Consider the following 27,016-nt stretch of genomic DNA (forward strand, 5'->3'; position numbering starts at 1 on the left):
TGCTGGCAGTCGGACATCCCTCTCACAATTCGGGACTGCTGGCTCCCAACCACTCACCTGTCCGCCTGCCTGCTTGCCCCTTATCTGCTTCTACCTGCCAGCCTGATCACCCCCTAACCACTCCCCTGCCGGCCTGGTCACCCCCAACTGCTCTTCCCTGCCAGCCCGGTTGCCCCCAACTGCCCTCCCCTGCCAGCCTGGTCACCCCCAACTGCCCTTCCCTGCTGGCCTGATCGTGTACAACTGCCCTCCCCTGCCGGCCATCTTGTGATGGCCATGTTGTGACCACATGGGGGCGGCCATCTTGTGTGAGGGTGTGATGGTCAATTTGCATATTGCCTCTTTATTATATAGGAGGATTGCTGTTTGCAGTTTCTCACTATAGAGCCACCATGTTAAAATTGGGAATTTAACAGTTACTCTCTAGGATCCACTGTGCTTCTTTGATAGAAGAAGTAGAACTGATTTTTTAATCTTGCTGCTTTCACTGGAGACTGGAAGGAAAAGCTTTTTATATTTTATTTTTCTTATTTAATTGTTGGGAAGGGAAGGGGAGCCCATTCATTTATTTAACAGATGACTTCTTGTAGAATATAGTTCAGTTTCTTCATTTGCTTGGTATCTATATATATAAAATCCTAATATGCAAATAGACTGAATGGTAGAACAATTGAACAACTGGTTGCTATGATGTGCGTTGACCACCAGGGAGTGCACTTGGAACATGGCGGGTGTCAGCAGCAGGCAGCAGAGCATGGAACATGGTGGGCATCAGCTGGGGTGGGATGGTGGAACAGGTGAACGGGGGGGGGGCGGGGGGGCGGGGGCGTGCCAGACCAAGGCTGGGCCCCGTCACTGTCATTGGGCGAGCCTCTGGTGGTTACTGAAAATTCTTTGCTCCAGTGTGCTGTGGTCCTGCATGGCGCTTGCATCTGCTGCTGGTGTTGGCCCCGCTTGCACCTGATGCCGGTGCCAGCCCTGATCGCTTGGCACCATCAGTGGGTGTGAGGGGCAGCTGCTGGCCCTGATCTCTCCTCAGGGCTTTTCCAACTCCCCCTGCTCCTGAGGGGCGATCAGGGCCAGCATCCACCTCTTGCACCTGTTTCTGGTGACGGCCCTGCTCACACCTGCTGCCGGCACCGGCCCAGGTCCCAATCGCTCGGCACTATCAGCAGGTGCAAGCAGTGGCTGCCGGCCCCGATTGCCCCTGAGGGCTTCTCCACCTTCCCCTGCTCCTGAGGGGCAATCGGGGCAGCAGCCGCCGCTTGCACCTGCTGATGGTGCCGGTCCTGCTTGCATCCGCTGCTGGCATCAGCCCTAATCGCTCCGTGCTGTCAGCTGAATGGGGCTGGCACCATCAGCGCATGGGAGCAGCAGCACAGGAGCGGGGCTGCCGGCAGACAGGAGAGGGGGGCCGTGGTGGGAGGGGCCAGGCGGGGTCATGGAGGATGGGCTGAGACTTGTCCCTGTGCCCACTGCAGCTTCGCGGCCCACATGAATTCGTGCTCTGGGCCCCTAGTATAATTATGTATCTGTAGCAACATGAAAATGGTATGTCCGTCTCTATTTTGAGATCTTGACTTTCAGGTAAGGCATCTAGGCTCTGCAGGATGACAGTGAAGCATGCCTGTTACAGACTTTTATCACTCCGGATATATTTTTGCCACAATAGTTTAATCATGTTCTTGCTTGGTTACTTTAAAAAAATTGTGGTAAAATATACATAACAAAAGTTACCCTTTAAACCATTTTTAAGTGTACAGTTCAGTGGCATTAAGTATGTTCACATTACTGTGTAAGCATCACCACCATCAACCTCTAGATATTTTTATCTTCTCAAACCAAAACTCTTTACCTATTAAACAATAACTCCCTAATTCTTTCTTCTCTGAGTCCTTGGCAACCATCATTCTACTTTCTGTCTCTGTTAATATAACTACTCTGCATACTTTGTATACTTGGAATCATAGTATTTGTCCATTTGTGTCTGGCTTATTTAGCACAGTGTCTCCAAGGTTCATCAGTGTTTTAGCCTGTGTCAGAATTTCATTTCTTTTTAGGACTGCATACTATTCCACTGTATGTGCATACCATACTTCATTGAACCAATCATCAATAAACACTTGTGTTGTTTCCACCTTTTGGCTATCTATACTAATAATAGGGTAATATGCAAATTGGTCAGGACGCTGTCACAGTAATGATTGGTCAGCAGGCTGCATTCACAGCAGGCGTGGGTGGGCGGGGACTTGCAGTGTTGGGGATGGGGGCAGGTGTGTGGAGAGTCCCCTCTGCCGTGGGCCTGGCCTGGGGGTCCACAGGCCTCCCCCGGCTCCGGCTTACCTCTTTGGGGCAATCCATCGAGGAGCCCTGGATGGGTGGGTGGGGCCTACCTCTTTGGGACTCCCGCACTGTGATAGGGCACAGGCCAGGCTGGGGGACCCTCCCCCTCTGCCCCGAGTGCATGAATTTCATGCACTGGGCCACTAGTGAATAATTCTGCTGTGAATATTGGTGTATAAATATCTGAGTCATTGCTTTCAATACTTGTGGGTATATACCTAGAAGTGGGATTTCTGGGTTATATAGTAATTTTTAATTTTTTGAGGAAGCTTGGTTACTTGTAAATGGTGATTTTATTATGAGTTCATCTGAAGGTAGAAATTGGCTTTATGTTTGATGGATGCTGTTCCTCTACTGACTTTTTCTGTACTGTTTGTAGGACACTTGTACTGGAAATGATTCAAAAGGAAATGATTTACCTAGTTTTGATTTCTTTCTTTTAGCTTCTGCCTACTTATATTTATGTATCATGACATCTGACAAGCACATTAAAACATGTTTCAACTTAGCATTAAAGTACTTTTGAAAAATTTTTAAACATTTCAGCTGATGAGTAAAATGGTAGTTTCTGTTCTAAAGTGTGAAATGTATCCAATGTAGAAGGAACCATTTGTTATGTGCAGATCTTTTCAGTCATACCTGTAAATGTGGGTAATCATCTTAAGAACATTATCTGTATGTGTATGTGAAAAATGTGTCAGCAGCGTAGAGGTTTTTCAGTTTATTTTGCTGCCTTTGATTGAAATTCAAGGTACTTTTTTCATTTTAAAATGTTTTATATGTATGAGCTACTGATTACTTCTTATCTTTGGTATCCCTTCTTCATCCATTGAATAAGGTTTTAGTGTCTGCCGTAGGCTTTAAATACTTCAGGTTTTAAATATAGCTGTAATACAGGAAGTAAAATTGGCTGAAGTTATTTGTTTAACACCATTTTTTCCCCCTCCATATGTGAGATAGTTGACACACAGTATGAAATACAATAGGTTGAAATAGCTGCAGACTGACAGTGAATTGTGTCTTCTGATGGGTCTACCTCTCATTTCATTTTTTCTAAATGTCACAGGAGGTTAGTTTATACCTGTATCTTGTTTCTTGAGATTATTGGATTATAAAGGCTCATGTGCTATTTTCTGGGAACCTCAGAGGAGACTTAGTGAGCCCACACCTTGGAGGTGGTGTGTTAATTCTGAAATATTTCTAAAGATTTAAAGTTTGTAAACACCTTTTCTTTAGGTTACTGGTTATTAAGCATTGGTCAGAGGGCAGCATTTAGTATCCATGTTCAAATCTACCATGGTGGCCTGTATAAGGCTGGGTTCTTGGAACATACATAATCTCCAACACAGATTCTGTAGCAGCCCTAGGCCCTTAAAACATTCTGCAATGTCTGAGGATGTAGCCATTAGCTTAAAGGCAATTTCTGCAGTCATTGCTCAATGACTAATTTGTGGTTAGGGGTTAGCTAGGAATTCTTACTAGTTCAAAACCTAAATAATAACCTTGGATTGCTAGTAAGGAGTATTTTTACATTACTTAATTAGCAAAATGACATGATTACTAATTGTGGAGGATGTGTATGTGTGTTTTTCAGAATTGGCTAAAGCAGCGGTTCTCAACCTGTGGGTTGCCAACCTGTGGGTCACAACCCCTTTGGGGGTCAAACGACCCTTTCACAGGGGTCGCCTAAGACCATCAGAAAACACATATATAATTACACGTGGTTTTTGTGATTAATCACTATGCTTTAATTATGTTCAATTTGTAACAATAAAAATACATCCTGCATGTCAGATATTTACATTACGATTCATAACAGTAGCAAAATTACAGTTATGAAGTAGCAATGAAAATAATTTTATGGTTGGGGGTCACCACAACATGAGGAACGGTATTAAAGGGTCACGGCATTAGGAAGGTTGAGAACCACTGGGCTAAAGGGTATTGGGACTGAGGAGAACAAAGAAGTATGTGATGAGGCCATTACGTGACTGTAGATGAATCATTCTATCTGTATATATAAAAGCCTAAGCAACCTTCCGACCTTTCGGCCGGTAGCTATGATGCACACTGACCACCAGGGGGAAGACGCTCAACACACAGGCATGGAAACATGGAACAGACTGATGAATCTCAGAGGGAAGGCAGAAGCGGGGAGGGCAGGAAGAGATCAACCAAAAATCTTATATGCATACTAGAGGCCCAGTGCACGGATTCATGTACCAGTGAGGTCCCTTGGCCTGCCTGCAGGGATCGGGCTGAAACCAGCAGTCCAACATCCCCTGAGGGGTCCTAAATTGCGAGAGGGTGCAGGCCAGGCCAAGGGACCCCACCGGTGCACAAATCCATACACCGGTCCTCTATATTATTATAGGCCAGTGGCTGTAACACCGTAATGACCAAAGGACCAGTCACCAGGAGGTTCATGGAGCACCTCTTGGGTGGGCCCACCCCCCCTTCCCCGGGGCTCCGACAGCGTCAGCGGAGTGTCACGGGGTACTGGCAGTGTCCCCGGAGCATCGTGGAGCTCTGGCAGCGTTCGCAGAGCATCATGAGGCACCGGCAGCGTCCCTGGAGCATCGCAGGGTGCCTGCAGAGTCTGTGGAGCGTCACGGGGCTCCGGTAGCGTCCACGGAGCATGTGAGGCTTCGGGGGTCTGTGGACATGGCCCTGATGGCAGGCTAGGCCTAGGGGACCTTACACGCACACGATTTAATCGTGTGCTGGGTCTCTAGTATATATATAAAAGCCTAAGTGACCAGGCGGCCGGCCGGTAGCTATGACGTGCACTGACCTCAAGGGGGCAGACAGGCAGGCACTCAACACAGGAACTGCCCCCTGGTGGTCAGTGCGCTCCCACAGTGGGAGCACAGCTCAGCTGACAGATGGGCATGAGACGCAGGGCTCATGGCTGGTGAGCGCAGCTGGTGGCGTGAGCTTCTCCCGCAGGCACTCCCCCTGCATGTCTCAAGCGGCAGCTGCAGCAGGCACAGTGGGGCTGGGATGAGTGGGAGTGGCGCGGCACCCAGCACGGGCTAGGCTCCTTCCTGGCTGCCTGCTGCTTCGCGCACTACTTCGTGCTAGTGGGATCGATGCGGACAGCAGGCTGGAATCCAGTGAGCTGGTGGATAAGGTCGGGCTGCGGTGGCGTGGAGGTCCACTGATCCCTGCAGGCCAGGCCGAGGGACCCCACCAGTGCACGAATCCGTGCACTGGGCCTCTAGTTGTGGATACATGGAGATGTCTTTTGTATTTGAAGATGCTGCTAATGTTAGTTCCTATTGACCTGCATTGAACTGAAAAGACCATTTTGAAAAACTGGCAGTCCTTCCTTTCTTGTGTACATATGATCTGTCCAGTAGTAAATGATTTGCTGTTGTTTCAAGGCTAACACCAGTAGTAGAGCAGTACTTTTCTTTAAATTATCCACTTGGTCTCTCATTATAGCATACCAGTGTTGTCAGCTCACTGCTGGTTCTTCCTGGTTGTCTTCTGTTACATTGACTTAAAGTATGCATTAGTGTGTGATGGAAGTGACTCTTCAGCTTACTTTGTTTGGCTATCTTATATCTTTACTAGAGGCCCGGTGCTCGGATTCATGCACCGGTGGGGTCCCTTGGCATGGCCTGCGGGGATCAGGCTGAAACCGGCAACCCATTGCCACCTGCTGCTCCCGCCTGCTGCTCTTGTTCAGCCTGGCCCTGCTGTGCCTGCTGCAGGCTTGCGCCCAGTCAGGCCCGATCAGGAGAGGCTCATGTCGCCTCAGCGGCCTCTCCAGCCGTGAGCCCTGTGTCTGGTGCCCATCGGTCAGCTGAGTGGCGCTCCCACTGTGGGAGCGCACTGACCATCAGGGGGCAGCTCCTGCATTGAGCATCTGCCCCCTGGTGGTCAGTATGTGTCATAACGACTGGTTGTTTGGTCGCTTAGGCTTTTATATAGATAGTAAATTGCCTTCATAGCTTACTTAACTCCATATCCTGCACAAGCTCTCAATACAAGGATCTCATTATAAGAAGCTCCCTCACATTTGATGAAAATGGTGAAACTTGTCTATAAAATAAGATGGAATGACAGGAAGCTAAAGTATTGTACCTGAATGGTAGGTGGTATAGAACCGTCTTAGACTAAATCAGCCATTTAGTTTAGATACAAACTTGATGTTTTGTTACATTGTACAAGTCAGTACCCAGGAGATTTCTTCAGATGGTTTATCTAATTCCTTGTTACATGGACAGTGCTTTAAACAAGGCTTAGGTGGGTAATCTTTTTCATCTCTGTCACTACTCAAAGCTTGTACATATTTTATGTCAATCTTTTATAAGTTCATATTTGACATTTGTCATTGGTCTGCCTGTCCCGTAATGTTATGATGATCCTATAAGTTAGACTACAAGGTATTAATATGTGATGCTGTGTAATTTGGGAGCAAAGGATTGCAACAGTGATGACTAAATTTGTGTTTGGGCATCTTAATTTAATAACATAGGAAAAGCTCCTAAAAAAGGAGGAATATTTGGTACCTTCATCTTGATTACTTGTTTATTGAAATCTTAACATTTAAGTAAGATTAAGTAGAATTATATTCAATTTTGACATGATTACATTTTTTAATATTTTTTTTATTGATTTCAGAGAGGAAGGGAGAGAGAGAGAGAGAAACATCAGTAATGAGAGAGACTCGTTGATTGGCTGTCTCCTGCCTGCCCCACACTGGGGATTGAGCCAGCAACCCGGTATGTGCCCTAACCAGGAATTGAACCATGACCTCCTGGTTCATGGGTCAGTGCTCAACCCCTGAGCAACACCACCTGGGCTACATGATTACATTTTTGATTAGGCAGTAAAGCTGAGAACACATCATGCTTTCACACTCTACTGGCTAATCATTTCCATTGTGAAATAACCCCAAGTATATTATTAAACTTGGCAGATGAACTTTTTTTATTTTTAGAAAAGAAAGCAAGAATTTATTGACCATAGCAAAAATATACTTAAAACAATGAAACAAGGAAGGGCATAAAAGAAGTAACAGGAGAGCCTAGGTTGGGCTGCTTTGGCTCTCTGGGAAGTCAGAGAAAAGGGGGCCTTGGAAACAGGTTCAGGGGGTTAGCCCTGGACAAGCTGCTGCTGCCCATGGCTCTCCTGGTTGCAAGTCTCATGGTGGTCTGTGAGGTTTGAAAGGTTGGTGACCACTGATTTAGAGGTTAGGGGATACATGCCTGTTGGGGAATGAAAAGGGGAAAGGAATGGCAGGCGCGGGCTCCTTGGAGAGAGCCAGCTGGGACTGATGGGGCTGAACTGCTGCTGCCCATTGCTCCCCTGGTTGCAAGCCTCATGGGGTCCCTCAGAGGTTAGGGCAGTGGTCGGCAAACTGCGGCCCCTTGAGTGTGGCTCTTCCACAAAATACCACATGTGGGCGCACACCTACAGTGCAATTGAAACTTCGTGGCCACACTCAAGGGGCCAAAGAGCCACATGTGGCTCACGAGCCGCAGTTTGCCGACCACTGGGTTTGGGGATAAGTGCCTGTAGGGGAAGGAGAGGGAATAGGGAATGGCCCAGGCGTGTTCCCTGGAGGGAGAGCACGCCTGAACTTTTTTTTAAAAATATATTTTATTGATTTTTTACAGAGAGGAAAGGAGAGGGATAGAGAGTTAGAAACATCGATGAGAGAATCATCGACCAGCTGCCTCCTGCACACCTCCTGCTGGCCGGAATCGAACCTGGGACCTTTCAGTCCGCAGGCCAACACTCTATCCACTGAGCCAAACCGGTTAGGGCTGAACTTTTTTTTTTTTAAATTCCCACCCAAGGATGTGTTTTCATTGACTTAGAGAGAAAGGGAGAAAGAGAGAAACATTGATGTGAGAGAGAAACATTGATCGGTTGCCTCCTCGCATGCACCCTGACCAGGGATCAAATCCTAAACCTATGTATTTGCCTTGACCAGGAATCAAACTCATAACCTTTTAGTGTACTGGACGAATTTGCAACCTATCATGCTAAGATGATGCTCCATCCAACTGAGCTACTTGGCCAGGGCAGACGCATTTTATTGAGTGCCTGCTATCTGTCAGATACACACAGTAAAGTAAGTATAAAAATCCTTGCCTGCATGCAGCTTATAGGCTGATAGGGGAAGACATATATTAAGCAAAGGCGTAAAATGTTTGGTATTTCAGTTGGTGATAATTGGTGTTGAAAAATCAAAAACAAAATCAGGAAAGGTGATAGAGATAACTCTGTTAGCATGTGACTCAATGTGAGAGAAAGAGAAAGGGGGGGGGGAGAGAGAGAGGGAAGAAGGAAGGGAGGGAGGAAGGAGGTCTTGTTGAGAAAATAATATTTGAGCAAAGACTTAAAACTCATCTTTGATTCCGTTCTCTTCCTCATATTTCACATCAGGTCCATTTCCAATTCTTGTTGATTTTGTCTTCAAAATACAGTGGGGCCTTGACTTATGAGTTTAATTCGTTCCGAGACCGAGCTCGTTAAGGATCTCCTTAACTCAAATTACTCAATCAACTCAATGCAAAAAATCAGCTGAGAGACAGCTGGTATCTCAAAAAACTCGTTACTCGGGACACTCGTAAGTCAAGGCCCCACTGTACATCTCAAACCTACCTAAGTAGGTGGGTTAAATTGGCAGTGGCAGTTTGTAAAAGTTTTCTTCTGATTGTTTTTATTGTTCTCAGTGAATTAGGAGTCAAAGTGCTCAGCTGAAAGTGAGGATGGGGAGCAGGAGGGAATGGAGGTTTGTGGAGAAAGGAGAAGGTGTGAAATTGTTCAGGAGAGTGGGAGAATATCTGAAGCAGGGAAATATTGTATGATTGCCAGGTGGCTTTAAGAGCCCCTTGAGGTTTGTGGTCATGAATTTAAAGTGAGATGAGTCAGTATGGTTTTTTCCCTCCAGCCACAGTCAGCTGCAGTGGTATGTTTGGAGTAGATTTAACCATAGAGAGGTTTTACCAAGATAGTAGAATAAAACACGAGAGGGTCAAGGAATAGAGGATATGTGCAAGGCAGCGAATATGTTATGCTGTGGAATTGAAACTAGGTGAGGAGGGGAGGGAGAACATTAAGTGACTAAGAGATGGTGAAAAAAAATGGTTGAATCAATGAATTGATGGACCTGGTGGGATCAAAAGATGTTGGAATTTGGATATGTGAGAGATAGCTATAAAGATAGTAAGTTGTGGTCAGATGGTAGAATACAAAAAATAAGATCATGGAAGCATTATCATGGGATGCATGGGTAAAGGGTGAGGTAATCGGAGGCAAGGAATTTAGAGAAAGAGATAGGAATTCAGAGAGATGAGGTGTTAGAAACATCATCTATTTGAAATCATTTGGACTTAAGAGTGGTGTTAAAGAGAGTGACAGTGTTGGGGCTGTCCAAAGAAAAAGAACCAGTAAGATCTCTCATCTATGTCCATGTCTGTTATTTCTCTATATATTTGTCATGAATGAAATTTATTTTAAGGATTGGTTCATGCCATTATGGGCACTGAGAAGTTCCATGATCAGCCATCTGCAAGTCAGAGACCCACGAAAGTTGGTGGTGTAAATTCCAGTTCAAGTCTGAAGGCCTGAGAACTAGGACCTAAGTTCCAGTGCAAGGGCAGACTGATAACTCAGCTCCACAGTCGGCCAAAGAGAGAGAGAGGGAGAAGGATGCTGTCTTCCTTTGCCTTCTTGTTCTGTTCCTCATTGGATTGGTAGATACCCACTTACACTGGGGAGGGCCATCTGCTTTATTCAGTCTGCCTATCAGGATGCTAATCTCAGATGAAAACACCTATGTTCGGTCAAATATATGGGCACCTGTTGTCCAGCCAGGTTGACATAAAATTAGCCATCACAGCCAGATAATGTGTAATAAAGTTTTCACGTGATATTCAAGTAGAGGTTTTTTTTATAGGGAAGAGGGAAGGAGACTGATTTGGAAACATCATTGAGGAACAAGGAGGACACTTTCCTCATCCCCCAGTTCTAGTGGTATGAGGGGGTGGAGAAAGATAGTTTTCACCACTTGAAGGCTGTGAGGGGTGTTTGGCTTGAAAGGAGAACAGGTTTCAATTAGAACAAGAAATCGAAGGGAATCTTCAGAGTGGAGGTTGAAAATGTAGGGAACAGTGGAATGGCTTAAAAATTTGGAGAGAGGTGTAAGGCAGATGGGGACAGAGCAGAGAATATGTAGAACAGTGTGGGGATTAGAATGTAGGAGGTGAGATTAGATTAAATTAGAATCATCTGGGGATTCTTTTGATGGACAGCATAAACAGAGATCAAGAACATGAAAAGATTAGGCCCTGGTAGCAGGCAGATAATGGAGGTGAGGGTATGAGTGTTGGGAGGAAGGAAGGGCAAGGAGTCTGGATCTTGGGAAAGGGCATTTTTATATATTTAAATTGTACAACATGATGTTTTGATATGCATATACACATGGTGAAATGACTACTATAGTCAAGTTAATCAACATTTTCTCACATAGTTACCTTTTAAAAATTGTGATACAAGTACCTGAAATCTACTCTCAGCAAATTTCCAGTGTTCAATAGAGCAGTGGTTCTCAACCTTCTGGCCCTTTAAATACAGTTCCTCATGTTGTGACCCAACCATAAAATTCTTTTCTTTTTTTTTTTCTTTTTTTAAAAATATATTTTATTGATTTTTTACAGAGAGGAAGAGAGAGGGATAGAGAGTTAGAAACATCAATCAGCTGCCTCCTGCACACCTCCTACTGGGGATGTGCCCGCAACCAAGGTACATGCCCCTGGCCGGAATTGAACCCGGGACCCCCCCAGTCCACAGGCCGACGCTCTATCCACTGAGCCAAACCGGCTAGGGCATATAAAATTATTTTCGTTGCTACTTCATAACTGTAATGTTGCTACTGTTATGAATCTGATATGCAGGATGGTCTTAGGCGACCCCTGTGAAAGGGTCGTTCGACCCCCAAAGGGGTCGCGACCCACAGGTTGAGAACCGCTGCAATAGAGTATTAACTGTAATCATCATGCACGTTAGATCTCTAGACTTAAATCATCCTACATAGCTATAACTTTGTACCCTTTGTCCCATTTCCCTGCCTTGGGTAACCACCATTCCACTCTCTGCTTCTGTGTATTTGAGTTTTTTAGAGTCCAAATATCAGTGAGATCATGCAGTATTTATCTTCTCACTTAGCATAATGTCCTCCAGGTTCATCCTTGTTGTTGCAAATGACAGGACCTCAGGAAGGACATTCTTGGTCCCGCTTCTTAAATATATGTCCATAGTGGGGAGGGATGTCTTAACTCCACATTAATGGGTCCTCTTTTGGTGAAACCTGACGGCTGTCTTTTGATGATCATATATTAATGATTTTTGCTTTAGCTCGGCCAGTGTGGTTCAGTGGTTGAGCATCGATCCATGAACCAGGTTTGATTCCTGTTAGGGCACATGCCCAGGTACGGATGATTCTCTCTCATCATTGATGTTTGTATCTTTCTCTCCCTCTCTCTGGAATCAATAAAAAACATAATTAATTTTTTAAAAAATTAAATCTTTGTTGTTCAGATTATTACATTTGTTCCTCTTTTCTCCCCCATAACTCCCCTCTTCCCAGTTCCCACCCCACCCTCCGCCCTCACTCCCCACCCACTGTCCTCATCCATAGATGCACGATTTTTGTCCAGTCTCTTCCCACATCCCCTCACCCCTTTCCCCACCAAGAATAGTCAGTCCATTCCCTTTCTATGTCCCTGATTCTATTATAATCACCAGTTCATTCTGTTCATCAGATTATTTATTCCCTTGATTCATAGATTCACTTGTTGATAGATGTGTATTTGTTGTTCATAATTTGTATCTACCTTTTTCTTCTTCTTCCTCTTCTTAAAGGATACCTTTCAGCATTTCATATAATACTGGTTTGGTGGTGATGAACTCCTTTAGCTTTTCCTTATCTGTGAAGCTCTTTATCTGACCTTCAATTCTGAATGATAGCTTTGCTGGGTAAAGTAATCTTGGTTGTAGGTTCTTGGTATTCATCACTTTGAATATTTCTTGCCACTCCCTTCTGGCCTGCAAAGTTTCTGTTGAGAAATCAGCTGACAATCGTATGGGTACTCCCTTGTAGGTAACTGAGTTTCTTTCTCTTGCTGCTTTTAAGATTCTCTCTTTGTCTTTTGCTCTTGGCATTTTAATTATGATGTGTCTTGGTGTGGTCCTCTTTGGATTCCTTTTGTTTGGGGTTCTCTGTGCTTCCTGGACTTATAAGTCTATTTCTTTCACCAGGTAGGGGAAGTTTTCTGTCATTATTTCTTCAAATAGGTTTTCAATAATATCTTGCTCTCTCTCATCTTCTGGCACCCCTATAATTCTGATGTTGGTACGCTTGAAGCTGTCCCAGAGGCTCCTTACACTATCTTCGTATTTTCGGATTCTTTTTTCATGTTGCTTTTCCGGTTGGGTGTTTTTTGCTTCTTGGTATTTCAAATCTTTGCCTTGATTTTCGCGGTCCTCTGGTCTGCTGTTGGGAGTCTGTATAATATTCTTTATTTCAGTCAGTGTATGCTTAATTTCTAGTTGGTCCTTTATCACAATATCGAGGGTCTCATTAGATTTCTTGTACATCTCATTAAGTTTATTGGCAGTCTCTAGAAGACTCTTGAAAGACCTCAAAAGTGTGGTTTTGAATTCTATATCTAGCAGTCTGCTTTCCTCCATTTCTGTCATTTGTGTCCTGTTTCTTTGTCTCGGCATTTTTTATGCTTCGCTGTGTTGATAGAGTGGCTTTCTGTGCTAAGTGTCCCAATTACCTGAGGTAGACACTCTTGGTGCACCCCCTTGTGGTCTTTGTGCACAGTCTTATTGTAGCTAAGCCTTGATTGTTGTAGGTAACACTGGGAGGGATTTGACCTCCAGGCCAATTGGCTGTGAGAATCAGCTGTGTCTGCAGTGGGAGAACTTCTGTCCTGGATCTCTAGGGCGGCGCTAATCTAGTCTCTGCCTGAGGCTATCCAGCAAATGCCTGAGTGCAAGGCTTGGGCGGGGCGGGTCCCAGGGGATCAACAGGCCGGGCAGAGCGAGCAGTTATGGCTGCTCTCAGTCCCATCCCCCGAGGTTCTGCCTCTCAGTGTCCCAGCAACCGCTGCAAGTACCTCGGAGAGAAAGCTGCCCTCGAGTTCCAACCAATGCCAGACAGTCCCACTTCTCTCGTTTGAGTCTGGGTCCCCAGAGACTCGCCCGGATCTGGAGCTCAGAGCTTGAGACTCCCTCCCGATTGAAACAGACAGCCACGCCCTCAGCCGCCAGCCCGCTCCGCACACACCTCTGCGCCTTTGTATTTTACTTCAGCACCGTACCTCCTCTGAGTCTCGGTATGCTTTTCTCTTGCCTTCTAGTTGTAGAATTTCCCCTCAGCCAGCCTTCCTGTGGTTCTGGGTGATGTCCGTTCCGTCTTTTAGTTGTATTTTTGAAGTGGTTGTGCGAGGCAGCAATCTCCGGTATTTACCTATGCCGCCATCTTGGTTTTTTTCTCTATAAATAATTTTTGTTTTAAATCTTATTGTGTCTGATATTAATATTAAATTTTGTTTAGATTAACAATGTGCAGTCTTTTTCAATTTTTTTTTAAAGAAGTCATTAAAAATATATTTTTATTGATTTCAGAGTAAGGGAGAGGGAAAGAGAGATAGAAACATCAATGATGAGAGAGAATCATTGATCGGCTGCCTCCTACACACCCCCTACTGGGGATCGAGCCCACAACCCAGGCATGTGCCCTTGACTGGAATTGAACCTGGGACCCTTCAGTCTGCAGGCCGACACTCTATCCACTGAGCCAAACTGGCTAGGGCTTCAATTTTCCTTTTAGTTTTCCATCTTTATGGGTCATTTTGCTTTAAGTGTATCTTGGTAGTCTTTACATAGTTGGATTTGAAAAACACTAACCTGATAATCTGTTTTTTGATAACTTTAATCTGTGTGTGTGTGTGTGTGTGTGTGTGTGTGTGTGTGTGTGTATAGTGTGTGTGTAATCACTGATAGTACTTTTAGACTTAACTTCTGCCATTTTAGTTTATACTTTTTTTGGCTATACTTCTTATTTGCTTTCTGTTATATACATAGAGTTCTTCTCTTATCATGTATACATGATGAACTCTAAAATTAATATCTTGCCTAACCAGCATGCCTCAGTGGTCAAGAAGCATTGACCTATGAACCAGGAGGTCACGGTTTGATTCCCAGTGAGGGCACATGCCCAGGTTGTGGGCTCTATCCCCAGTGTGGGGCATGCACGAGGCAGCTGATCAATGATTCTCTCTCATCATTGATGTTCTTATCTCTCTCTCCCTTCCTCTCTGAAATCAATAAAAACCTATAACAGGGTGTGGGCAACCCCTGGCACGTGTGCCAAACATGGCACGCCAGTAACTTGCTGGCACGCGAAACCCTCTCTTATAATCTTCCATTTATAATTTTTTTCTTAATATCGACCCCCCCCTCCCCCGAGTGCACAAATTTTTGTGCACCGGGCCTCTAGTATATATATATATATATAACCCTAATATGCAAATAGACTGAACGGCCTAACAACCAGTCGCTATGACGTGCTCTGACCACGAGGGGCAGGGGGCGTACGTGGAACATGGCGTGCGTCAGCAACAGGCGGCAGAGTGTGGAACATGGCAGGCATTGTCCGAGGCGGGATGGTGGAGCAGGTGTGTGGGGGCGCCAGACCAAGGCAGGGCACCGGTCACTGTCTTCGGGCGAGCCTTTGGTGGTTCCTGAAAATTCTTTGCTCCCACCAGGCGCTGCTGCTGGCGCCTGCCTCTATCGCTCCATGCCATCAGCGTGGTGGCAGGAGTGGGGCTGCTGGCATTCAGGGGACTGGAGGCCGCAGAGGATGGGCTGAGACCTGCCCCAGTGCCCACCGCAGCCTCGCAGCCCATAGTTCCTTTCAAGGTGCACAAATTCGTGCACTGGGCCCCTAGTGTATATATAAGTATACACAAACTAGAGAGTATTTCATTGGTTCTAAGATGTATATCTCCTCTCCCCCAATCCCCCCCCCCCACATTTAATCTCTGAATTTGTGATGTGTTTTACAGTTGATTATATTTTGACAGAGTTATTTTTTCCCTTAGTGGCTTATAAGATAATGTGTCTGGCTTCTTAGATTAGAAGGAAAACAGTATTTAAAATTTTACTCTTCAGCCCTGACCAGTTTGGCTCAATGGATAGAGCGTTGGGCTGTGGACTAAAAGGTCCTGGGTTCAATTCTGGTCGAGGGCATGTACCTTGGTTGCAGGCTCGATCCCCAGTAGGGGGTGTGCAGGAGGCAACTGATTGATGTTTCTCTCTCATTGATGTTTCTTTTTTTAAAAAATTAATTTATTTTTTATTAAATCTTTATTGTTCAGATTATTACATTTGTTCCTCTTTTTCCCCCCCATAACTCCCCTCCTCCCAGTTCTGCCCCACCATCCGCCCTCACTCCCCACCCACTGTCCTCATCCATAGGTGCACGATTTTTGTCCAGTCTCTTCCCACATCTCCCACACCCCTTTCCCCCCAGGAATAGTCAGTCCATTCCCTTTCTATGTCCCTGATTCTATTATGATCACCAGATTATTTATTCACTTGATTCTTAGATTCACTTGTTGATAGATGCATGTTTGTTGTTCATAATTTGTATCTTTACCTTTTTCTTCTTCCTCTTTTTAAAGGATACCTTTCAGCATTTCATATAATACTGGTTTGGTGGTGATGAACTCCTTTAGCTTTTCCTTATCTGTGAAGCTCTTTATCTGACCTTCAATTCTGAATGATAGCTTTGCTGGGTAAAGTAATCTTGGTTGTAGGTTCTTGGTATTCATCACTTTAAATATTTCTTGCCATTCCCTTCTGGCCTGCAGAGCTTCTGTTGAGAAATCAGCTGACAATCGTATGGGTACTCCCTTGTAGGTAACTAACTGTTTTTCTCTCACTGCTTTTAAGATTCTCTCTTTGTCTTTTGCCCTTGGCATTTTAATTATGATGTGTCTTGGTGTGGTCCTCTTTGGATTCCTTTTGTTTGGGGTTCTCTGCGCTTCCTGGACTTATAAGTCTATTTCTTTCACCAGGTAGGGGAAGTTTTCTGTCATTATTTCTTCAAATAGGTTTTCAATAATATCTTGCTCTCTCTCATCTTCTGGCACCCCTATAATTCTGATGTTGGTACGCTTGAAGTTGTCGCAGAGGCTCCTTACACTATCTTCGTATTTTTGGATTCTTTTTTCATTTTGCTTTTCCGGTTGGGTGTTTTTAGCTTCTTCGCATTTCAAATCTTTGCCTTGATTCTTGCGGTCCTCTGGTCTGCTGTTGGGAGTCTGTATAATATTCGTTATTTCAGTCCGTGTATGTTTAATTTCTAGTTGGTTCTTTATCATAACATCGAGGGTCTCATTAGATTTGTTGAGGATCTCAATAACTTTATCGGCGGCTTCTAGACAGTTCTTGAGAGACCTTAAAAGTGTGGTTCTGAACTGAATATCCTCCACTGACAGTTTTGTCCTGTTTCTTTGTCTCCGCATTTTTTTATGCTTTCTTGGTGCACCCCCTAGTGGTCTTTGTGTGCAGTCCTCCTGTAGTTAAGCTTTGATTGTTGTAGTTAATACTAGGGGGATTTGACCTCCAGGCCAGCTGGCTGTGAGAATCAGCTGTGTCTGCAGTGGGAAAACATCTGTCCTCTAGGGAGGTGCTAATCTAGCCTTTGCCTGAGGCTATCTGGCAAATGGCTCTGCGCAGGGCTTGGGCGGGGCGGGTGGGTCGCTCAGGCTCGGGATCAACAGGGTGGGCTGGAGAGAGCAGTTATGGTGGCTCTCTGTTCCGTCCCTAGGGGCTCTGCCTCACAGAGCCCCAGCAACCGCTGCAAACCTAAGAGAGAAAGCTGCCTTCGAGTTCCGACTGAAGCCAGACAGTCCAGCTTCTCCCGTTTGAGTATGGGTCCCTAGAGACTCGCCCGGATCTGGAGCTCAGAATCTGAGACTCCCTCCCGATTGAAAGCACCAACCGCGCCCTCCGCCGCCAGCCCGCTCCGCGCGCACTCCGTACCTGAGTATTTCACTTCAGCACTGCGCCTCCTCTGAGTCTGGGTATGATATTCTCTTTCCTCCTAGTTGTAGAATTTCCACTCAGCCAGCCTTCCTGTGGTTCTGGATGATGTCCGTTCCGTCTTTTAGGTGTATTTTGATTTGTTTGTTCAAGGCAGCAATCTCCGGCGTTAACCTATGTCGCCATCTTGGTTCTCCAATCTCATTGATGTTTCTAACTCTCTATACCTCTCCCTTCCTCTCTGTATAAAGTCAATAAAAATGTATTTAAAAAATTAAAAAATTAAAACTTTACTCTTCATAAAAGCAGCATCATATTGGCTTATCTTTTGGCAATTTGCTTTACTTGCTCAGATGGTTTTTGAGATTTGTCCCATATTAATAAATGTAGCTCTCTTATTTTTTAAATTAATCTTTATTGTTGAGATTATTACAGATATCCCTCTTTTTTCCTCCCATAGCTCCCCTCCACCCGGTTTCCACCCTACCCCAGGCCCTTGCCACCCTTTTGTCTGTGTCCATAGGTAATGCATACATGCATATAAAATCTTTGTGTAATCTCTTCCCGCACCGCCCCCCCCCACACACACACACTCTCTTCCCTCTGAGAATCGTCAGTCTGTTCCATTTCCATGCCCCTGATTCTATTCCATTGACCAATTTATTCTGTTCATCAGATTTTTTATTCATTTGATTTTGGGATTCACTTGTTGACAGATATGTATTTGTTGTCACTTTGTTCATATTTTTTATCTTTACCTTTTTCTTCTTCCTCTTAAAAATATGAACACGTCACGAATTTGTGTCATCTTTGTGCAGGGGCCATGCTAATCTTCTCTGTATTGTTCCAATTTTACTATATGTGCTGCTGAAGCGAGCACATTGGTTGATTCTTTTTTTTAAATCTGTAATTTCTTTATTGGTTAAGGTATTACAAATGTGTCTTCATCCCCCCATTAACCCCAACCTCTCCCCCTCCGCCCATTTATGCTCCCATCCCCCTCTTGTCTTGGTTTGGCTTATATGCATGCATACAAGTCCTTTACTTGACCTCTTCCCCTTACCCCTACCCTCCCTACTTTCCCTCTGGGGATTGATAGTCTGATCGCTGTTTCTCTGTCTTTGGATCTGTCCCTGTTCATCAGTCCATGTTGTTCTCTATATTCCACAAATGAGTGAGATCATGTGGTATTTATGTTTCTCTGACTGGCTTATTTCACTTAGCATAATGCTCTCCAGTTCCTTCCATGCTGTTGCAAATGGCAAGAGTTCCTTCTTTTTTACCACAGCGGAGTATTCCATTGTGTAGATGTACCACAGTTTTTTAATCCACTCATCTGCTGATGGGCACTTAGGCTGTTTCCAAATCTTAGCTATGGTGAATTGAGCTGCTATGAACATAGGGGTGCATATATCCTTTCTGATTGGTGTTTCTGGCTTCTTGGGATATATTCCTAGAAGTGGGATCACTGGGTCAAATGGGAGTTCCATTTTTAGTTTTTTGAGGAAACTCCATACTGTTCTCCACAGTGGCTGCATCAGTCTGCATTCCCACCAGCAGTGCACGAGGGTTCCTTTTTCTCCACTATCTCTCAAACACTTGTTGTTTGTTGATTCGTTGATGATAGCCATTCTGGCAGGTGTGAGATGATACCGCGTTGTCGTTTTGATTTGCATCTCTCGTATAATTAGTGACTTTGAGCATGTTTTCATATGTCTTTTGGCCTTCTGTATGTCCTCTTTTGAAAAGTGTCTATCTAGGTCCATTGCCCATTTTTTGATTGGATTGTTTATCTTCCTATTGTTAAGTTGCATGAGTTCCCCGTAAATGTTGGAGATTAAACCCTTATCGGGGATATCATTGGCAAATATGTTCTCCCATGCAGTGGGCCTCATTGGTTGATTCTTGTATGTGCCCTGATTGCGGATTGAACCCACAACCTTTGAGTATCAGGATGATGCCCTAACCAACTGAGCTACCTGGCCAGGTCAGGGAAAGTTACTAGTAGCTTCAGGTTTCTTAAATCTGGCCAAGGAAACAGGAGTTAGAGGGAAAGAATTTGAACTGTGTCCAGGGAGGGGAGAGTAAAATACTATTTGGAAGGAGGGAACCTGCCCAAGGACCTGTATCCTGACAAGGTTCCTGAAAGAGCTGTTGCTGGATGGGAGATTCATTCATTTCAAGAGATATTTACTAGTACCTACTATGTGCCAGACACTGGGCTAGGTCCTCAGGATATCATGTTAAGCAACTAGATATGTTCCTGCTAACATGGATTTACAATCTAGCACAAGCATGTCAAACTCGTGACCCGCGGGCTGCATGTGGCCCACAATGAATATTTTTGTGGCCCAGCCAATATAACAGTATGTAAGAGACGTATTAATTAAAATTTTGTAACTTAATTTTTACAATATCTTGTTATACATAATTATTAATAACGATTTACAACGTTCGCTAATGACTGATTACTATAATCGTGTTGCATTCATTTCCCTTATGTGCCTTACCACAGGCGCACCATTTCTCTCCACTAATACCAGCAGCGAATATTTTAGCAACCTATTGCCACGTCCTTAGTCTTGGACTGAAGTGTTTGGTGTGTGCAACCAGAAATATTTCACTTTTGGAGAACAAGAAAAATAGGTTTATTTGCGTTACACTTATTAATTTGTGCAGTGTCTGGTAAGTTAATGTCCAAGAAAAAATATTAATTTTTATTAAAATGTTCTTTTATGTTAACAATTACTCATTTATTTTAGCTCTGTGTATTCAGCATGTCTCTATCGAAATAAACCTATGTTTCTATGAAAATTGAAGCTTTTTATTTGCGGCCCAAATAAACTTAAACCTTGTTTATTTGGCCTGGGTCAGCCTTTGCCTTTGACATGCTTGATCTAGGAAAGACAATTAAACAAGAAGTTAAAATTTATTGTGAATGCTATGATAGAAGTAGTGAGGATTCTTTAGAAGCCTATAGTAAAAACATTGGATTAGTCTCAGATAGGGGTAGAGTGTAGGTTCTGGAGTTAGTGACATTTGAACAGAGACCTGAAAGATGAGCTGGAATTAGCCAGGCAAAGAGAATAAGGAAGGAGAGTTATATGTCCAGCAGCCATCCAAAGTCAGTTTTATTGTAAGATTGGGACTTTTTGTGAGAATGAAGAATTAGGTAAATGGATTCTCTGTGGGGAGTGACCTTTTTTTAAAATTTTTATAGGGCCTAAACTTTTTGCCCTCTGAACAAGAGAAAACCTTTTTACCTCCCTTTGTATTGTATGGCTCGTTGCTCTAAGGACCCAGAACCCAGACTGATATTTCAAATCAGCCATATTATTGGTTAAATAGACTTTTGCATACTGACCTTTTGTTTTAGTTACCCAAATTTGAGTATAGGTATTACTCAGTGTTCAAAGCAGAATGCATTTTATTCTTTAAATTTTCTTCTCAAACTGATTATGATTATATTTTATTTCTTCTCACTGCTTGCTGGCTGGCTAAAAAAATTCAAATATTTGACAGGCTAGGAAGGTCAAAAAAGTTTAATTAAATTGCTACTAAATAATGTTGGTTTTAGTTATTTGGTGGCATAGAGGATTAAGGCTTTTTTCCTTAAAGTGTGTAGTTGAGCCCTGGCCAGTATTGCACAGTAGTCAGAGCGGTGGCCTGCCTACCAAAGGGTGGTGGGTTCTATTCCTGGTCAAGAGCATGTACCTGGGTTGCAGGTACGATCCCATGCCATGGGGTGCATGTTGGGGGCAACCAATCCATGTATCTCTCTCACATCGATGTTTCTCTCTTTCTCTTTACTCTCTCTAAAATCAATGGGAAAAAATATCCCCTGGTGAGGATTAACAAAAACAAACAAGCAAAATGTGTAGTTGGAAGTGCTTATACAATGGAGAAAGTAATTCCATTTTCAGAGTATTATCTTGACGTCAGGCCCCCTTGTTCTTCCTATTCCAGAGTACCTTCTGCCATTCTGCCAGTTAGTTCTCAGCTCAGGTGTTTCAGTGTCTCTACAGAAGTTGAGCTTAGCTATGTTTATAATCTGTGAACATCAAATTCCTTTTTTTCTTCTAACAGCTAGAACATTAAGTTCCTTGCCAGTGATCTAAAACACATTGAATTCTGCATCTTCGGATGCAAAAGATTTATTTTCTCTGAACTTAGATTATGATGTTTAAAAAGAAAGAGACTTTAGAAATGAAGAGAGCTTAGGTTATTAAATATTCATGATTATTGTAGTTCTGCTGCAGATATATACACAGTTAAAACTATAAATTAGCCCTAGTTGGTTTGGCTTTAGTGGCTAGAATGTCGACTGTGGACTGAGGGGGACTGAAGGTTCCAGGGTTCGATTCCGGTCAAGGGCACGGTCTAGGACATGGTCATGAGCACATACCTTGGTTGCAGGTTTGATCCTCGTCCCCGTGCAGTAGGTAACCAATCATGTCTCTCTCACATCAGTGTCTCTGTCTCTCTCTGTCTCTCTCTTCCTCCCTTCCTCCGTCCCTCCCTGTCCCCCTTCCACTCTCTTTAAAAAAATCAATGACAAAATATCCTCGGGTGAGGATTAACAACAACAAAATCAACAAACAAAAACACTACATCCCTAGCTGGTTTGGCTCAGTGGATAGAGCGTTGGCCTGCAGGCCAAAGGGTCCTGGGTTCAATTCCGATCAAGGGTTGCGGCCTCCTCCCTGGCCTGGGCCCTAGTCAGGGCTCGTGCAGGAGGCAGCAAATTGATGTGTTTCTCGCATATCGATATTTTTCTCTGTCTTTCCCTCTCTCTTCCACTTACTCTAAAGATCAGTGGAAAAATATCCTTGGGTGAGAATTAAAAAACAAAACAAAGCAAAAAACCACTATAAATTAGTGTTTTATTCCAGAGGATGTAGTATGACTTCCAGTCTCAAGTAATTTAATCATTTAAAAATATTTGTAAATAAGTGAAATCATGCTAGTAAGCAGCAAGTTATTAACTGTGTGTGTGTGTGTGTGTGTAAATATAGGTGATTTTAAATGACACTTAGATTGGCATACAATTTGAAATGCAATAATTGTCATACCGCAATAGTGACAGTTAAATTAAATCTGTCTTAAAAATATCTTTTTACCATGATCAAATAAAATATTTCAGTTGGGGGATGAAGGAACTGGGTGAGCATAATGATATTGTTTGATGTTATTTGGTTGGTAATGTAGAAAGCCAGGCTAAGTTTGACCTAACATTTCAGGCTAGGGTCTCCAGGCATGTTGTTGCAGTTGTCTGTTGCTGAGGAACAAAACCACTCCAAACTTGGCATAAAACTCTTATGTTCTGGGTGTTGACTGGGCTCAGGCTAAGTTATTCTTGCACAAGTTCTGTCATGCACTTGTAGTCGCACAGGGCCTAGAGTTATCCCGAAGGCTTCCTTTCAAACTCACATGTCTGGCACTTGAGCAGGAAAGTCCAAATAGCTAGGAGCTGGAATAGCCATAGCTCCTTGAACATCTTTATTTTTCACTATTTCTTTGTAGACTCTCCAGCATAGGGGCTTCATAGTAGCCAGACTTCTTACATGAAGAGGCTTAGGGCTCCAAAAGCACTTGTTCTGAGTAAGGGAGCCAGAAGGGAGTTGTATTATCTTTTATGACCTAAATTCAGAATCAGTGTCACTTTCACTGCCTTTTGTTCATTAGAAGCAAGTCACTAAGTCCATCCCATATTCAAAGGGAAGGAAACTGGACTCCACTTCTTGCTGGGAGGTGTGTAAAGAATATGCAGTTGTATTTCAAAATAATTTCAGTCTTCCCTCTGTTCACAAATTCTTTACATTCCTCCTACATTCAAAACACACTTACCACTTCTCAAGGCCCCCAAAGTCTTATCTAGTACAGCATCAGGCTCAGGCTTGAGGTTCAGGATCTTGCCATCTAAATCAGGCCCAAGTGCAGGTAAGGCTGGATATGGTTCCTTGGGTATAGCTTCTTGAGTACTGTTGCTTTCACTTTAAAGACCTGTGAATTTAAGAGTTACATTATCTCCCATTATATCCAGCCCACCCAATATGCAACAGTGGACAGGCATAAGATAACCACTATAGACACTCCTGTTCAAAAATACAGATGTATTAACTACGACAAGACTGTGCACAGAGCCCACAAAGGGGTGCACCAAGAGTGTCCACCTCAGGTAATTGGAGAGGCTGAGCCACTGGGCCCTATAGGACACCTAGCACACAAAGCCACTCTATCAACACAGGGAAGCAGCCAAAATGCGGAGACAAAGAAATAGGTCACAAATGACAGAAATGGAGGAAAGCAAACTACTGGGTATAGAGTTCAAAACCACGGTTATAAGGTTTTTCAAGAATTTTCTAGAAACCGCCGATAAATTTAGTGAGACCTTTGATAAATCTAGTGAGACCCTCGAGGATATGAAAAAGGACCAACTAGAAATTAAGCATACACTGACTGAAATAAAGAATAATATACAGAGATCCAACAGCAGACAAGAGGATCCCAAGAATCAAGTCAAAGTTTTGAAATATGAAGAAGCAGAAAACACCCAACCAGAAAAGCAAAACGAAAAAAGAATCCAAAAATATGAAGATAATGTAAGGAGCCTCTGGGACAACTTCAAGCGTACCAACATCCGAATTATGGGGGTGCCAGAAGATGAGAGAGAGCAAGATATTGAAAACCTATTTGAAGAAATAATGACAGAAAACTTCCCCCACCTGGTGAAAGAAATAGACTTACAAATCCAGGAAGCGCAGAGAACCCCAAACAAAAGGAATCCAAAGAGGACCACACCAAGACACATCATAATTAAAATGCCAAGGGCAAAAGACAAAGAGAGAATCTTAAAAGCAGTGAGAGAAAAACAGTTAGTTACCTACAAGGGAGTACCCATACGATTGTCAGCTGATTTCTCAACAGAAGCTCTGCAGGCCAGAAGGGAGTGGCAAGAAATATTCAAAGTGATGAATAGCAAGAACCTACAACCAAGATTACTTTACCCAGCAAAGCTATCATTCAGAATTGAAGGTCAGATAAAGAGCTTCACAGATAAGAAAAAGCTAATGGAGTTCATCACCACCAAACCAGTATTATATGAAATGCTGAAAGGTATTCTTTTAGAAGAGGAAGAAAGAGGTAAAGATAAAAATTATGAACAACAAATACATATCTTTCAACAAGTGAATCTAAAAATTAAGTGAATAAAAAATCTGATGAACAGAATAAACTGGTGAATATAATAGAATCAGGGGTATAGAAAGGGAGTGGACTGACAATTCTCGGCGGGAAAGGGGTGTGGGGGGTGCGGGAAGAGACTGGACAAAAATCGTACACCTATGGATGAGGACAGTTGTGGGGGGGTAAGGGCAGAGGGTGGAGTGGGAACTGAGTGGAGGGGAGTTATGGGGGGTGGGGAAAGAGGAACAACTGTAATAATCTGAACAATAAAGATTTTTTAAAAAATACAGATGTAAGGAACACACTATTCACTGGTTCAAAGCAGTTCTGAAATTCAGCCAGGCACATATTACCAGTTCTGTGATCAGTCCTACTGCCTAGGAACCATTCTCCACAGCTTTTAGTTTTGCCCCTGAATTATTCTTTTCCATAAAATGTATCCAGTGTTTGCATCTGAGTAGTTTTCTTAGCCTATTTCCTGGACATAGAGGTTTGAGTGTGTGTATGTGTGTGTGTGTGTGGGGGGGGGGGGGGGGCGGGGGGGTGCAAAAGCCTCTTTTCGTTTTGTATGGTTTCTGTCCTTTTTAGTTTAATATGACAATGTTTCTGAACATAAAATTATCTGAATCTTTACTCTATTAGACACATTGATATAAGTCCTTTGTACTTTAGGCTCTGTAGAGGAGGAAAAAGTTTTCCTTGAACCTCTTAAGTCCATGGATGGGTTTGAAAATTAAACTGATAAAGACAGATTAAGAGGAGAAAGTATACATATTTATTTATGTTTTACATGACATAGCGCTTTCATAAGTATCTGAAGACCTGAACAGAATGTTTAGGAGGCCAGTGCCTTATCCATTAGGCTACTGGGGCCTGTCTGAACAGAATGTTTAAACTTAAGTATGTTTATGCTGTGTTTGATGAAGAGTGGACAGTCATGAAGGAATGTGATAGTTTAGCAGTGGTCGGCAAACTGTGGTGAGCCACATGCGGCTCTTTGGCCCCTTGAGTGTGTCTCTTCCACAAAATACCGACTTTTGCGCATGGGCCACGAAGTTTCAATCGCACTGTATGTGTGCACCCGCACGTGGTATTTTGTGGAAGAGCCACACTCAAGGGGCCAAAGAGGCGCATGTGGCTCGCGAGCCGCAGTTTGCCGACCACTGGTTTAAGGAGTATGAATTAAGTGTATAAACTAGGGAAATTTGGCAAGGTCTGTTAGGATTCTTCTCTGTGTCCCTTTGTATTTGTAGATAAGGATGTTCCTTTCCTTCTGGTTATAGGGAGGACATGTTTCACATGATTTTATTACTTGCTTTAGTGGAGGAGGGCAGGGGCAGGACCGAATGACCTTCCTGCTTCTGCCATTTGCTCAAGTTCCTTCAGCTTAAAATATTCAATATGCCAAAATGCCATATTTTGGGGTAGCATGTCCAGAACTGTATCAGCTACCTTTAAGACTTTTGTAGGGCAACACCGTTCAGATACTTAGAAAGCCTTTTTGTTTGAAAGCATCTACAAGGCATCACCTTAAATCTCTTTGGAGTCTAAATTAGGTGTAGGCAAACTATCAATAAGCTACATTTGTTTTTACATTTGTGTTTACATTTGTGTTTAAAGGGTTGTAAAAAAGAAAAAGTTCACCAGACACTATATGTGGCCTTTAAAGCCTAAAATATTTATATGACCCTTTACAGGAAAAGTTTTCCAAATCTTTAGTCTAAACAAAAGCTTAATTTTTTTATTAGATATTTCATTGATTTTTCTTAGAAGGGGGGGGGGGAGAGAGAGAGAGAGAGAGAGAGAGAGAGATCGAGATCAAAACACACCCCCTACTGGAGATTGAGCTTATAACCTGGGCATCAAACCAGCAGCCCTTTGGTGCACAGGACAATGCCCTACCAACTGAACCACATAGGCAAGAGCCAAAAGTTTAATCTTTAGTCTGGGTTTCCCTGCCTTGGAATTGACCTTTGTCCAGGGGTATTTCTTAATTTGAGAAACATTTTATTATATGGGGAAGCTGGGAATAAGAAACAGGTGGGGTTTTTTTGGACCTAATAAGTCCTTTATTTTATATTTTCTCTATATTCTGCTTGAATTGTATAATTCCTTCTTTTTCTTATTTCTCTCTACCTGTATTTTATGATACATAGCTCTCAACAACAATAATAATAACAACAAAACCAACTGGTTGATACTTTTGACATTCTGGAACTCTTCTTACCCAGATTAATCATTTCATTTGTTGTATTTTCTGTTTTCCACATTACTGCAGGTGACAGCTTTGCTAAACTTTACACCATTATCTAGTAAGATTCTTCTTTCTTTCAGCTTCCAATAACATTTTCTTTTAAGGCAAGAATCAGTAACCTGGAGAACCAAGATGGCGGCATAGGTTAAC

The 27,016-nt window shown here is 43.3% G+C and overlaps 1 protein-coding gene and 1 non-coding gene across 5 annotated transcripts in view; one reads left to right on the forward strand and one right to left on the reverse strand.

Moving 5' to 3' along the window:
* The window catches only part of SPATS2 (spermatogenesis associated serine rich 2), a 129,776-nt gene that overhangs the window by 3,169 nt on the left and 99,591 nt on the right, over positions 1 to 27,016 (forward strand). The gene's annotated exons all lie outside the window — the stretch shown is intronic.
* LOC132228876 (U6 spliceosomal RNA) lies at positions 18,203 to 18,307 on the reverse strand. Its single transcript, XR_009451486.1, has one exon. It is a non-coding gene; the product is annotated as a U6 spliceosomal RNA (small nuclear RNA).

Source organism: Myotis daubentonii, chromosome 2 (genome assembly GCF_963259705.1).
Source record: "Myotis daubentonii chromosome 2, mMyoDau2.1, whole genome shotgun sequence".
Classification (NCBI taxonomy): domain Eukaryota; kingdom Metazoa; phylum Chordata; class Mammalia; order Chiroptera; family Vespertilionidae; genus Myotis; species Myotis daubentonii.